At 43.5% G+C, this 12974-nt stretch overlaps 1 long non-coding RNA gene across 3 annotated transcripts; it reads left to right on the plus strand.

Annotated features, from left to right (window-relative positions):
- The first annotated feature begins 376 nt into the window (after positions 1 to 376).
- Positions 377 to 11134, plus strand: LOC133340028 (uncharacterized). Of its 3 annotated transcripts, none has more exons than XR_009754815.1 (5): positions 377 to 626; positions 1710 to 1762; positions 3229 to 3419; positions 5775 to 5873; positions 8550 to 11134. It is a non-coding gene; the product is annotated as an uncharacterized LOC133340028 (long non-coding RNA). The 3 variants fall into 3 exon arrangements; XR_009754816.1 differs by having other exon boundaries at positions 378 to 626; positions 3281 to 3419; XR_009754814.1 differs by having other exon boundaries at positions 378 to 626; positions 3238 to 3419; positions 8550 to 11133.
- The last annotated feature ends 1840 nt before the right edge of the window (positions 11135 to 12974 follow it).

Below are 12974 nucleotides of genomic sequence, written 5' to 3' on the forward strand. Positions count from 1 at the left end.
TTATTTCCCTTCTACGTGACTTTACCGAAAGAACCAATAAGATGAATCCCTGCAGTCACGAAAGCTTTAAATCGAAATTTAAAGGTAGATGGTAGATACATACACACACATTCAAGTAATGTTTGACGCATGGTTGGGTTAGCTTTTGCTGTCCCTAAGGTAACCAGTGTGCTTGTGTTACTAATAAATGGTGCATATATTCGCACTATAATACAATTAAGTCATTAAGAGGACGTTAAACTTGTCACGGTTGGCTTGGGATAAATTGGTTGGTACGTTAGGCCACGCCCTATCGTCACGTGCAGGCGAGGCAGTCACGTGATGAAATCGCTAGTCACGTGCCCAACTGGACGAGGTGAGCTGCTGTTGAAATTGAGGCTTAACCGTTACAATTTAATCCGTCGCAATCCTTACAATAAACCATTAACACAGTTATGTTTTATCATACATATTTGATATTAGTGACCTTGCAATAGTAGTTAAGTTTTCATATATATTTTTTATATTTGCATAAATGTAAATATGCGATATTAATGGTAGGATACATTCCCTCAGGATTTTGAAGAACGGGAGGCCTGTATCGGTTGGGGGGGGGCATTCTTTTAGCCATCCCGTCGATATTACAGGTTTGATATATATGTACACTTATTTGTTATTAGTTTTATAGTTTTCAAATATGTACGATAGTGTGCAAATGTTATAGTATCAAATAGTTATTGATCATTTGCAGTGTTAATATTGTAAAATGTTGAGCCGCCATTATTGAGGCCTATTTGCTTAGTTGGAACCTGCCTCTTTGAATATCTAAGTGACACATTGTTATGTATTTGCTTAATTGATCAATAATTAATAGTATTATAAATTCTAGTTATGATAAGCACCGTAATGATTCTCAGTTGTCTTTCAGACAGCTCTGTCTTCACCTGAGGACGGCTGCTTGTGTTGTGGCCAAAACGTGATAATTTTATTTTTATAATTTTATTATTTCCCTTCTACGTGACTTTACCGAAAAAACCAAGAAGATGATTCTCAGTACTGTTTACGATCCTAGTATTAATCGGAACGGGGCTATGTTATAAATATTGTATAAGTATGGTAATCTGGAATAAGCATATTGTAAATCGTAGTTGGATAGGTTATGTAAATACTAGGATAATGATGGTAATACAAATAATAGGTAAAATAGCTGTATTTATCATAGTTAAGTTAGGAAAAGCATAGTATAATGGATAGTTATGATTAGTATGATATAAATGGTTGAAATAAGTATAGGGAGTTTTTATTATTAAAAAAATGTTTACAATCGTGATACTCTTAGGTTTTTTCGGTAAAGTCACGTAGGTAAAAAATAAAATTTAAATTAATAAAAGTAAGAATAGAAATAAAATAATAAATCACGACGTTTCGGAGGCGACACAAGCTTCTGTCTTCAGGTGGAACCGTCACAGCACGATTGCTGTATCAAGTACCAAGAAGATGACTTGATACAGCTATCGTGCTGTGACGGTTCCACCTGAAGACGGAAGCTTTTGTGTTGCCTCCGAAATGTCGTGATTTATTATTTTATTTATATTATTACTTTTATTAATTTTAATGTAATTTTTTTACCTATGAGACTTTACCGAAAAAACCTAAGAGTATGAATCCTTGCAGTCACGAAAGCTTCAAATCTAGAATACAATAGTGATGCCAGCACGTCGATATTACAGGTCCGTTGGCGTAGCTGGGAGCCGGACGAAACGCGTTCCTTCGGAGTGGGCAGGTAGGAACTTGGTTGGACAGCGCATTCATGCACGACAGACAAATATGCACGACAGACAGACAAATATGCACGACAGACAGACAAATAATCCCTGGTGGGCAGTGTGGAACCTGTTGTTCCTACCTGTATAACAAGATAACTTAAGGTAGCCAGGCAGCCAGCCAGGTAGCCAGCCCCCTTAACTATCGGCCCCTCCCCCTTGCTTAGGCCCCTCCCCTGACCCCCCCCTCCCTCAGGCCACTCTGCTGACCCCCCCTCCCTTACGCCCCTCACCTGACCACCCCCCCATATCCTTAGGCCCCTCCCCTGACCACCCCCATATCCTTAGGCCCCTCCCTTGACCCCCGTCCCTTAGGCCCCTCCCCTGACCACCACCCCCATATCCTTAGGCCCCTCTCCTGACCCCCCCTCCCTTAGGCCCCTCCCCTGACCACCCCCCCCCATATCCTTAGGCCCCTCCTTTGACCCCCCCCCTCAGGCCCCTCTCCTGACTGCCCCCTTCCTTAGGCCCCTCCCCTGACCCTCCCTTAGGCACCTCCCCTCTCCGTACCCGGCAGTAGGTCTCCACAAATCAAAGAGCTGTTTATATATATATTTATGCACGACAGACAGACAGACAAATAATCCCTGGTGGGCAGTGTGGAACATATTGTTCCTACCTGTATAACCCAATTTTGAACCCTCGTCAACCTCTCGGAAAGGATTGCCACCAAAACTTAAATTTCATCACTTATTGATGACCTCACTGTGTCCTCGATAACGATCACAGCCAGGAAAGAACGAGGCACAATGGGCACGGGTCACAGCAAGAATCCATTATGCTAATTGTGTGTATGTTGAACTTCTTTTGCACTGTACAATCGTGCTAATCAGAGGTGCGGGGGAAGGACAAACTTAACACAAGCAGTTCTAAAGAAATTAGTTTTAATTATAGATTTAAAAGCGCATACATTCAGTGGCTTCCTGATATTGAAAGGAATAGCGTTCCACACGGCTGCAGAAGCCACATCTGAAAGCGTGCAATGCGGTGACAGTCTTTGTTCAATGGCCAGTCTAAAGCCGCCACTGCTGCGAGGATGGACTTGAGTTTGCGTCAATAGATAAATAAGTAATATAAAAAAACTTTTTTAATAACACGCTTTTATGAAATGTACGAGTAATGGCAGAACTCCACGACTCCAGGAAGTGGCCCCGAAGCTTGCCATAACGTAAGGTACAGTGGCCAATTACAACCAACGTCAGTTGACCGTGAACAATTAGACCCAAGCCTAAACATAATATATATTTTTATGATAGAATATGGTATTGTCATCAGTATGACATAATCATAGCAAGTTTGCAGTCGATACCACATTGGGAAGTGGGTTAAAATTTAGTAACAAGATTTGAGGATACAACAACGACAAACTGAGTTAAAAGAAAGCGTGTAATAAAGGCATTGAGCTTACACTTGACTCCACTCGGAGAGAGAGCAGGTTGACCCCGTCACGGCCCCCTGTATCACCGTGGGGACTGCAGCCGCCTCAGCAAAAAACGACCGGGAGGTGGGAAGGGCACAGCACATGGAGTGCCGTGGTCCTCAGAACATGGGGTTACCAGGGTCATCGGTGCTGATCCTGGATCGTGAGCTGAGCTGTTCCTGGGGCCGCTGCAAAGGGTGAGAACTCGGAAGGCCACGATGAGTCTCATTTTGCAAGAGTGACCCGGGGAAACGAATTTGTTAGTAGTGGCCAATGATCGCTGCTGTGTACTGGAGTGTCATTTGAATATTTAGCAGTGTATTTTCGAATTTGTCAAATTTGGACCATGATTGCTGGCACGTGATGGCCTGCTCCTGCAAATGACGTCATGGAATCTTTCATGTCCACTGTGAGTGAAGCAGACAGTGCGTAGTGATACTTTGGATATCACACACCGAAGTGCTAACCAGGGCGGCCAGCCGATTCAAATCGCAAACCTTGGCAACGAGTGGTGAGCGCGCTACTTCTGGGCGATGTCACAATCCAAAGAGTATGACCACTGAGATGGAGCAATTAAATCATGCTCGTGTTCCATCACCAGATCGAGAAAGATTGAGATGGTTTGGGGGAGGCCTTTTTCCGGCAGTGGAATGGCCATGGAGGATGAAGTCACATCAAACTTGCAGCCACTAGCGCTGCAACCATTCAAGGTGATATTTAAGAAATAACTAGCTTGTTTGCCCATTCTAGGACCGAAGCTGTAATATTTATGAAAAGATTGAGCAGAGTGTAATTGTATTTTGTGTAAATTTATTGTCAGTGAATCTTGCACAAAAGGATGTCATCAAACACTTCACTGCATTTCATTGTAGCACTGCATTAATGGCAGTGATTCTTGCACAAAACTGTCATAAAACACCTCACTTCATGTCACTTGCACTGTATATAACTGACCTTCAATTTGTTAAAATTCGCTGCTTTGATGCTTTAATCTCTTCTGCTTTCGGTCACGGGTTGAAATAAATAGGAATTCGATACAATATCTGGAAAATCACCGAGAAATTTATATTTTACCATAATGTAGAAATAAGAAATAACACCAAATCCACTTTGTTGCTGCGTAGAATTGTTTATTAGATTCACTTTCAATAAATAGATGTCAAACTTGAAGCGAATTTGCGATTTTTTTAAAATTTCTGCTCGACCCTTTGCGCGAGTGTAAAAATCCACCCACTCATGAATATTAATGGCGGGGGGGGGGTTGCGGTATGTAGAGTGACGTCACACGCGTTACACACAAACATAGGAGTAATTCTTAGATTCGCAACCCCAAATTGCTCTAATTAATCGAATTTCTAAGGAGTGGATTGTCACCCCCATACCGATGGTGGAGCCAACACGGAGTAACGGAAAATTGTGTCAGTTCAGCATCATAGTGATGATGGGCCACTCGGTGACTTCGAAACCAGGGGTGAGGTCAAATGGCCCCAAGGCAGGAAGTTGAAAACTTAGTCTTCCTTTTGTTACCAATTGAGAAACCAGGGCCATGTGAACGTAGAGTATAAATAAACAAAACCAACATTTTTTTTATTTTACCAGGTAAGGCCCACTGAGATATATCTTTCTTTTTCAGAAGCCATCTGGGCAAAAAATGATAGCTCAACGAAGTGGCTTATGGTGTTCACATTTATAGCAACCAAATACTTAAGAATCACTGCACCAGATTGAATTAAATGATAACGTCACCCTGCTGCTGCTCTATTTAAGACCGGGAGCAACAGGAGAGCTTCACCATTCTTGCCCGATGAAGCTGATTGTAATTACCAGCGAAACGTCATACTCAAATTTTAAAATGCTGTTGATTCTCTCATCAACACACCAGTGGGCTAAATAAGTGAATTATTTTGTCCTTTGAAAAACGTGACACATTTTTTACTGTTTGGCCGTGTTGGGTGGTGGAGGGTTACGACACATTTATAAATAACGCGATCTGACCCAAAAACCTATGTTATGAATAATATTGGTTGCGAAAGCCTACGTGTTAAACAAATACTTTAAATGCATATTTCTAATTTGTCGAGGGAAAAACCGGAGGACCCCTAGAAATAACCATACAAGCACAAGGGGAGAGAGACATGCAAACTCCAGGCGCCTGGGTCGGGATTGAACTTACAACCTCCTGCATACCAAGCGAGGTAGTAAACATATCATCATCGTGGCACTCTCGCCTACGTGGCACCCAAATGAAAGCATTGTAGGCGCCCGTGAAAAATAGGGTGCACGAGTGAGCTCAGACCCTAGCCTGGGACGAAGGGCCTTTCCGGGAATGAAATACAGATCGTGTTTCTGTTTGCGGTATTGACAAGTGTGAAGCCGCAGCATAATCTATGAAGAATGCAGTGTTTAACAGAAGTGCCAAGACTTTGTAATTACATTTCAAATAAAACCATTGTTTATTTTTTTCATAACTGGGATTACAGTACATTTCTCTGTGTTATATTTACATGTCTATCAGCATCTGTGGTTTTGTGTATGTGTGCGTGTGTATGTAGGTAGTGGATCGCACCCTGCGCTATGGACCCAGTTACCAGAATTTCAGTACCACTGACGGTCAACAGTCCTGGGTCTTCCGTGGGTCGACTCAAACTCAGGTGAGAGATCTGGTGCGACATGCAAAGATCGTCACTTGGCAAACAAAGGTGGCCGGGAATGGTCACCCAGTCCATTGTGTACCATGCCGGCCTTGCCCCAACAGTTTAGCACCTCGGCTTTTGGGTGAATTTATAAATAATTGGAAAAAAGGCGTTACTGGGAGGGTTTGTCGGGGAAGCGAGTTGCCGTGCATGACTACTTCCTCTTGAATTTAAATGTCATCTTCTTGAAAGCAGCCTTCATGTTGCTGTGCAGCTTCTTTGCATTTTCTTATTCGCCAGTAAACAGATCCATGTTAAAGTAGCAGCGAGTAGTGGAGAGTGGCCTCATTGCTGACGCCACACAGTGTCGGAGCAGAATCACAACACCACTTGACGAGCCTTTGTCGTTAACACAGCCTTGACAGTGCCATGCGGTGGACCCTTGAGCAGTGACTAATTCATACAATTGGCGGTAGCAGTAAAATCATCATCGTGCTGCCAAATCCCTAATGGTTTCAAATGTGTGGCGGCCCTCACACTGATGATGTCTTATGGTTCCCTCTGGAAATTAATGAAGAACACTCTGTTATGTATATATTATATATACATAACAGAGTTATGTATATATAGTATATATAATACAAATTATTTTATATATAGTATGTTCCTAGGGGAGATGTCACAGACAGGGGTACTTGTGAAGTCACTTCAGGAGGTGTCTTTATGTAGTGACATGATGTCACTACTGTATCGGGTCTGTATACACATGACGTCACTGCTATGTTGGGTCTGTACACGTGACGTCACTGCCTGTTCGGTATGGAGGCTGTTAATGGGTGCCACGGGGATTGTGTCAGGCCGTGGCACTCAGAGTGACCCCGGCTGGGCACGTGACCGGATCTAGCAGGTGGCCAGGGGGCCTGGGGGACCCTGGGGATCATGTGGTCGGGGAGTGGAGCCTTCTCGTGGGTTCGAGAAGGGGGGCGTGGCCAGGCTGTGGCCGGCCACGCCAGAGAGGCTGATAAGCGGGCTTAGCGGGGAGAACTGGACTGTTGGTGCCTGGGATGAGGTCGTCTCATGAAGACTCTGAAGAAAGAAGTCTCCAGTCATCGTGGCCAAGCAGAAGCTCTCCTGGCTTGGCCACGCCAAGTAGTACCCGAGTGTTAGCAAAAATAGGACGGTGGTCACCACCTTATGTAGGGTGTGTTGCATTTGTGTTGCAGTTGTGTTAAATAAATAGTGTTGCCTCCACACGAGTGTAAGCACCTCTCGAACCATTACATTTATTCACAACAGGGGCACACCTTTGATATCCCTTATAAATATAGTTTGTGGAATGTCACATGTTTTGGAGTTGGGATAAGCCACGTTATTTATTAGGATGGTCTGTTTTTCAACTATTGAAACTGGAAACTTGCTATATTTGAGACCTCAGTTTAATCACAGATGGCGAGCAAGGTCTTCAAACTTTCCTTTTGTTAACTACCTCGCCTGGGTTCGATCCCGACCCTGCATATTCTCCCGGTGGTTGTGTGGATTTTTCTCCGGGTCCTCCAGTCTTTCCCTCCACATTTAGAGACATGCGTTTAGAGTATTTGGCTGCTATAAATTTCCATGTGATAAGCCACTTTGTTGATTCTGAAAAAGAGCTAGGTAGCTCAGTGGGCCTGAACTGATGAAATAAATAAATGGTTTATAGTTTAGTTTGAATGCAATGAAACAATATTCTTGAACCAATTACTTTCACTAAAATAATTTGCAAAACAACGTAAAATATGTGTCATGGTCACTCCACAGACAACGCGCTCACAACACAATACCTTGGCAAATGGACTAACACGTACACCAACTTGTAATAAATATGCAATGCAAAGGTCTAGAAGCATGGTCCTTATAGACAGAATACAGATTGGAGCACACACTCAGGTTAAAGATACCATTCCGCCTGTTAATAAGTAATATTTTTAAAAAACTTTTTAAAAAACACGCTTTTATGAAATGTACGAGTAATGGCAGAACTCCACGACTCCAGGAAGTGACCCCGAAGCTTGCCATAACGTAAGGGACTGTGGCCAATTACAGCCAACGTCAGTTGACCGTGGAAAATTAAACCCAAGCCGAAACATAACATTTAAAAAAGGATGTTTAAAAATATAGATGTGTTATGATAGAATATAGTATTGTCATCAGTAAGACATAAGTATACCAAGTTTGCAGTCGATACCACATTGGGAAGTGGGTTAAAATTGAGTTACAAGATTTGAGGATACAACAACAACAACAACAAAAGACGAGTGAGTTAAAAGAAAGCGTGTAAAATAGTGGTGTTTCGGAGGCCTGATGATAAAGGCCTTTGCAAGACCCTAGAATTGAAATGTGAGTGGGAAGGAATTAGTGGGGACATGATGCCTCTTTCTTGGTGTGGGTTGCGAATTTGATGAGCTATAAAGCTCTTTTCATAGATGTCCAGTAGGACATCTGTGCCATGCTAAGTGCACCTTCAGGCCTGCGAAGTGTCAAAGGCTTGTAGCCAGTAGGTCATGGAACAGACCCAGGTGCCATGGGATTGACTGACTGAGATGACTGGCAGATGCACACGTAACACACTTCTCTCACCTGACTTCACTTTCTTGTGGTGCGTGTTATTGTGGCCATTTCTGTTCCCATCTGCGTTGCCGCTGGTCCCTGGATCAGAGGACCTCCATAAACCACCCGCCTGGCGCCGCTTCTGCATCGTCCACGGCCCTCGGCTGCAGCATTACACATGGGTAAAGTGCGGTGAGGCCTTCCAAGATGTTTGTCCGGAGCCATGGTGGCTTGTCTTCCCTGTTCATGGGACTGGCTTCACTGGCATCATCTACAGTCTGTGCTGGAAAGCTGCCATAGAGCACAAAAAGAGAAGCAGAAGAAGATGGTTTAGACATTGAAGGTTTCACCCACCAGAATGCAGCGTACAGCGCTTGTGCACTCAAGGCTTTCTAGGTTCCTGCACAATGTTCTTACCTTCCAAGCTACGATTACGACACACATACCTCGACATTGTCTCAGAAAGATGGATATGCATTTGAAGATTCTTTAGTTATTTTTTTCATCACTGCCTTGTGGTAGGTGTAGAGATATCATAGTGTGAACTGATACTGCTGAGATCCTAATTTATACGCCAGGTAGCTGATTCATCTTCTTGGTTCTTTCGTGACTTTACCGACTTTACCGAAAGAACCAAGAAGATGAATCCCTGCAGTCACGAAAGCTTTAAATCAAAGGTAGCTGATTGAGATAAAACTGGGCTTTAAAGTGAAGCGAGTTTGTTTTAATTAAATCCTAGTTCTGAGAGTTATGTGATGGAAGTCATATATGTTTCCATGGACCATTGTCTAACATGGGGTGATGCTGCAAGAGAATGGGCATGGATGAATAATTTTGGAGCATGATGCTTAATGCACATGAGTTAATTGTATCATCGATGAAGCTTGAAAATGTGTGCCAGACTGCAAACGACACGTCAATTAGTTGTGTGTAGCTACTAGATAAGAGCTTTTTGTTTCAGTTTGTTTTTCTTCAAGTCGCTTTAACATGAGGGACTGACTTTTCCAAATTTTCCCCAAAAAGTTATTTCTGCAATGATATTTTTTTGTGACGATAGGCCCACAGTGATGACATCACCTTTATTGCGTTATTGAAGAACAAAACACGAGGATGTCTTCACAATTCTGGCTATTGACTGATGAAGCTGGTTGTAATCAGCGAAATATTGTTCTCCAATGGTAAATGTTGTGGGTTTACTCCAAAACACTGGTGTGCTGAAGTAGTCACGTACTGGAACAAACCTTGGCTGTGTGGGGTAGTGGTGGGTTTAACAACACATTTATATTTATTCAATCTATCCCAAAAATACCTTTATTATGGACATTGCTTTATATGCGGGGTAGATAGGGAGGGGTGTGACATGTGAACTCGCCTAACAAAGCGCCATTATAGAAGCCTTGCACCAAGACACAGCGATCAGCCCCATGGAACGCAGAACGGCCATCATAACGGTCTTGTAGACTGCGTCCACAGACAAGGAAGGAGCAAACCACATTCAGCAAGTTAACCCCAGTAAAATATCAACAAAATATCAACTCTCATTTCTAATTAGTGAGGGTTAGGGACTTACAAAGTTAGGGTTTGGAGTTGGGGCTATGTTAGGGTTTAGAGTTACAGATAGGGTTTGGAGTTAAGGCTAGAGTAGGGTTTGGCAACTAAAATAACAGCCATTTTTGTCGAATTCGTAAAAATATTTTTCAATGCACATGAATACGAGATGGTATTTAATAAATAACTTTATGACGCAATTCTTTAAGGGCCACATACCTTTCCTGAGCCACAGGTTTCCAACCCCTGTGGGACAGGGATAATGATATTTTTGGATTGCACTCTCATGTTCACGTCCTTTGGATTGCACTCATGTTCACGTCGTTTGGATTGCTCTCTCAGGGTCCTAATCTGTCATTGACACTGCTGTTGTGCGCATATGCGGGCATGATACTCTTATGCAGAGACGGAAGCTCATGCTAATCTCCCTCCCTAATCCCTCTCTCCCTAATATCCCCCATTAACAAATCTGAAGTGCTTGCGTCCGTGGATGGAATTCCTTTCCAGCTCAGACCCCGCTTGCTTGCCAATCGCCACATAAATTAACTGTGTTGTAACTGCTCTCTTGCTGGTTCAGCAGTTACACTGCTGGATTATATTTTTTCCGCCTGAGGACGACCGCTTGTGTTGCGATCGAAACGTTGTGATTTATTTTATTTTATACCTACGTGACTTTACCGAAAGAACCAAAAGAGTATGGATTCCTGCAGTCACGAAAGCTTCAAATCAAGATTGATAATGATATTCTTATTACCTGGAGGTTTTTGGGCCACGTTAGGTGCCTGAAGGATGGCCGTGGTGCTGGTTTGAGTGGAAGTCATTGTGGTTGTCACGCTGCGCATGCGCTTGATCCAACCAAACATTCCCATCGCAGGCTCTGCTCCTGAATGACCAACCGGCAGAACCAATACGTCGTAGGGATAGGTATCTGTTGTGTCTTGACCCTCCAGAGCAACCCCGGACTCACTCCTTAATCAGACCAGAGGCAGAGAAGCTTCAACATGAACGAGTGCTTTACTGAACGACTCCGGGAAGTGGCCCCAAACCCCAGGGACAGCGGTCCTTTATACAGTGAGGGAAAAAAGTATTTGATCCCCTGCTGATTTTGTATGTTTGCCCACTGACAAAGAAATGATCAGTCTATAATTTTAATGGTAGGTTTATATGAACAGTGAGAGATAGAATAACAACAACAAAATCCAGAAAAACGCATGTCAAAAATGTTAAAAATGGATTTGCATTTTAATGAGGGAAATAAGTATTTGACCCCTCTGCAAAACATGACTTAGTACTTGGTGGCAAAACCCTTGTTGGCAATCACAGAGGTCAGACATTTCTTGTAGTTGGCCACCAGGTTTGCACACATCTCAGGAGGGATTTTGTCCCACTCTTTGCAGATCTTCTCCAAGTCATTAAGGTTTTGAGGCTGACATTTGGCACTCGAACCTTCAGCTCCCTCCACAGATTTTCTATGGGATTAAGGTCTGGAGACTGGCTAGGCCACTCCAGGACCTGAATGTGCTTCTTCTTGAGCCACTTCTTTGTTGCCTTTTGCCGTGTGTTTTGGGTCATTGTCATGCTGGAATACCCATCCACGACCCATTTTCAATGCCCTGGCTGAGGGAAGGAGGTTCTCACCCAAGATTTTACGGTACATGGCCCCGTCCATCGTCCCTTTGATGCGGTGAAATTGTCCTCTCCCCTTAGCAGAAAAACACCTCCAAAGCATAATGTTTCCACCTCCATGTTTGACGGTGGGGATGGTGTTCTTGGGGTCATAGGCAGCATTCCTCCTCCAAACACGGCAAGTTGAGTTGATGTGTGTTACCAACTGTTTTATTGGTGACTGGTCCCAGCTGCCTTGAGATCATTGACAAGGTCCTCCCGTGTAGTTCTGGGCTGATTCCTCACTGTTCTCATGATCATTGCAACTCCACGAGGTGAGATCTTGCGTGGAGCCCCAGGCCGAGGGGAGATTGACAGTTCCTTTGTGTTTCTTTCATTTGCGAATAATCGCACCAACTGTTGTCACCTTCTCACCAAGCTGCTTGACGATGGTCTTGTAGCACATTCCAGTCTTGTGTAGGTCTACAATCTTGTCCCTGACATCCTTGGAGAGCTCTTTGGTCTTGGCCATGGGGGAGAGTTTAGAATCTGTTTGATTAATTGTTTCTGTGAACAGGTGTCTTTTTATACAGGTAACAAGCTGAGATTAGGAGCACCCCCTTTAAGAGTGTGCTCCTAATCTCAGCTGATTACCTGCATAAAAGACACCTGGGAGCCAGAAATCCTTCTGCTTGAGAGGGGGTCAAATACTTATTTCCCTCATTAAAATGCAATTCAATTTATAAAATTGTTGACATGCGTTTTTCTGGATTTTTGTTGTTATTCTGTCTCTCACTGTTCAAATATACCTACCATTAAAATTATAGACTGATCATTTCTTTGTCAGTGGGCAAACGTACAAAATAAGCAGGGGATCAAATACTTTTTTCCCTCACTAGTTTCTAGCAAAGTTTGACATAACGTTAGGGACCGCGGACAATTACACCCAAACAACGAAATATAACATATCTTCCCCCTTAAATGGTAATGTCCACATTAACACAAACAACAACTTTATCTAACTTGGAAGAGAGTGTAGGCAGCCTCAACATTCCGCTAAACCCAAATGGGATTATTCTGCCCCTCGCTTCCACGGTTAGCACTAACTATAACGTACTGAAAGTTTTCTTTCTCTGGGTGGATTGCGCCGCAACACCGGAACAGGCTCAGGTGTAGATGTAGGCTCAGGCTGAGCCTCAGGTGTACTTGGACGATTGGGCTCTGTTGGCAGTGGTGTAGAAGGGGCTGGCGTAGGTGCTGACATGTTCCAGTAGGGTGTCAGCTCACTTGTGAAGGTAAACGCTGGCGTATTTACTTCAGAGTTTGTAGCCGCAGGTTCATGAGGAAGTAACTGGTCGACATGGTCTCCTTCAGGTCTTG

The sequence above is a fragment of the Lethenteron reissneri genome, unplaced genomic scaffold, assembly GCF_015708825.2.
Source record: "Lethenteron reissneri isolate LAM-NWPU_2019-01 unplaced genomic scaffold, ASM1570882v1 scaffold_645, whole genome shotgun sequence".
Classification (NCBI taxonomy): Eukaryota; Metazoa; Chordata; class Hyperoartia; order Petromyzontiformes; family Petromyzontidae; genus Lethenteron; species Lethenteron reissneri.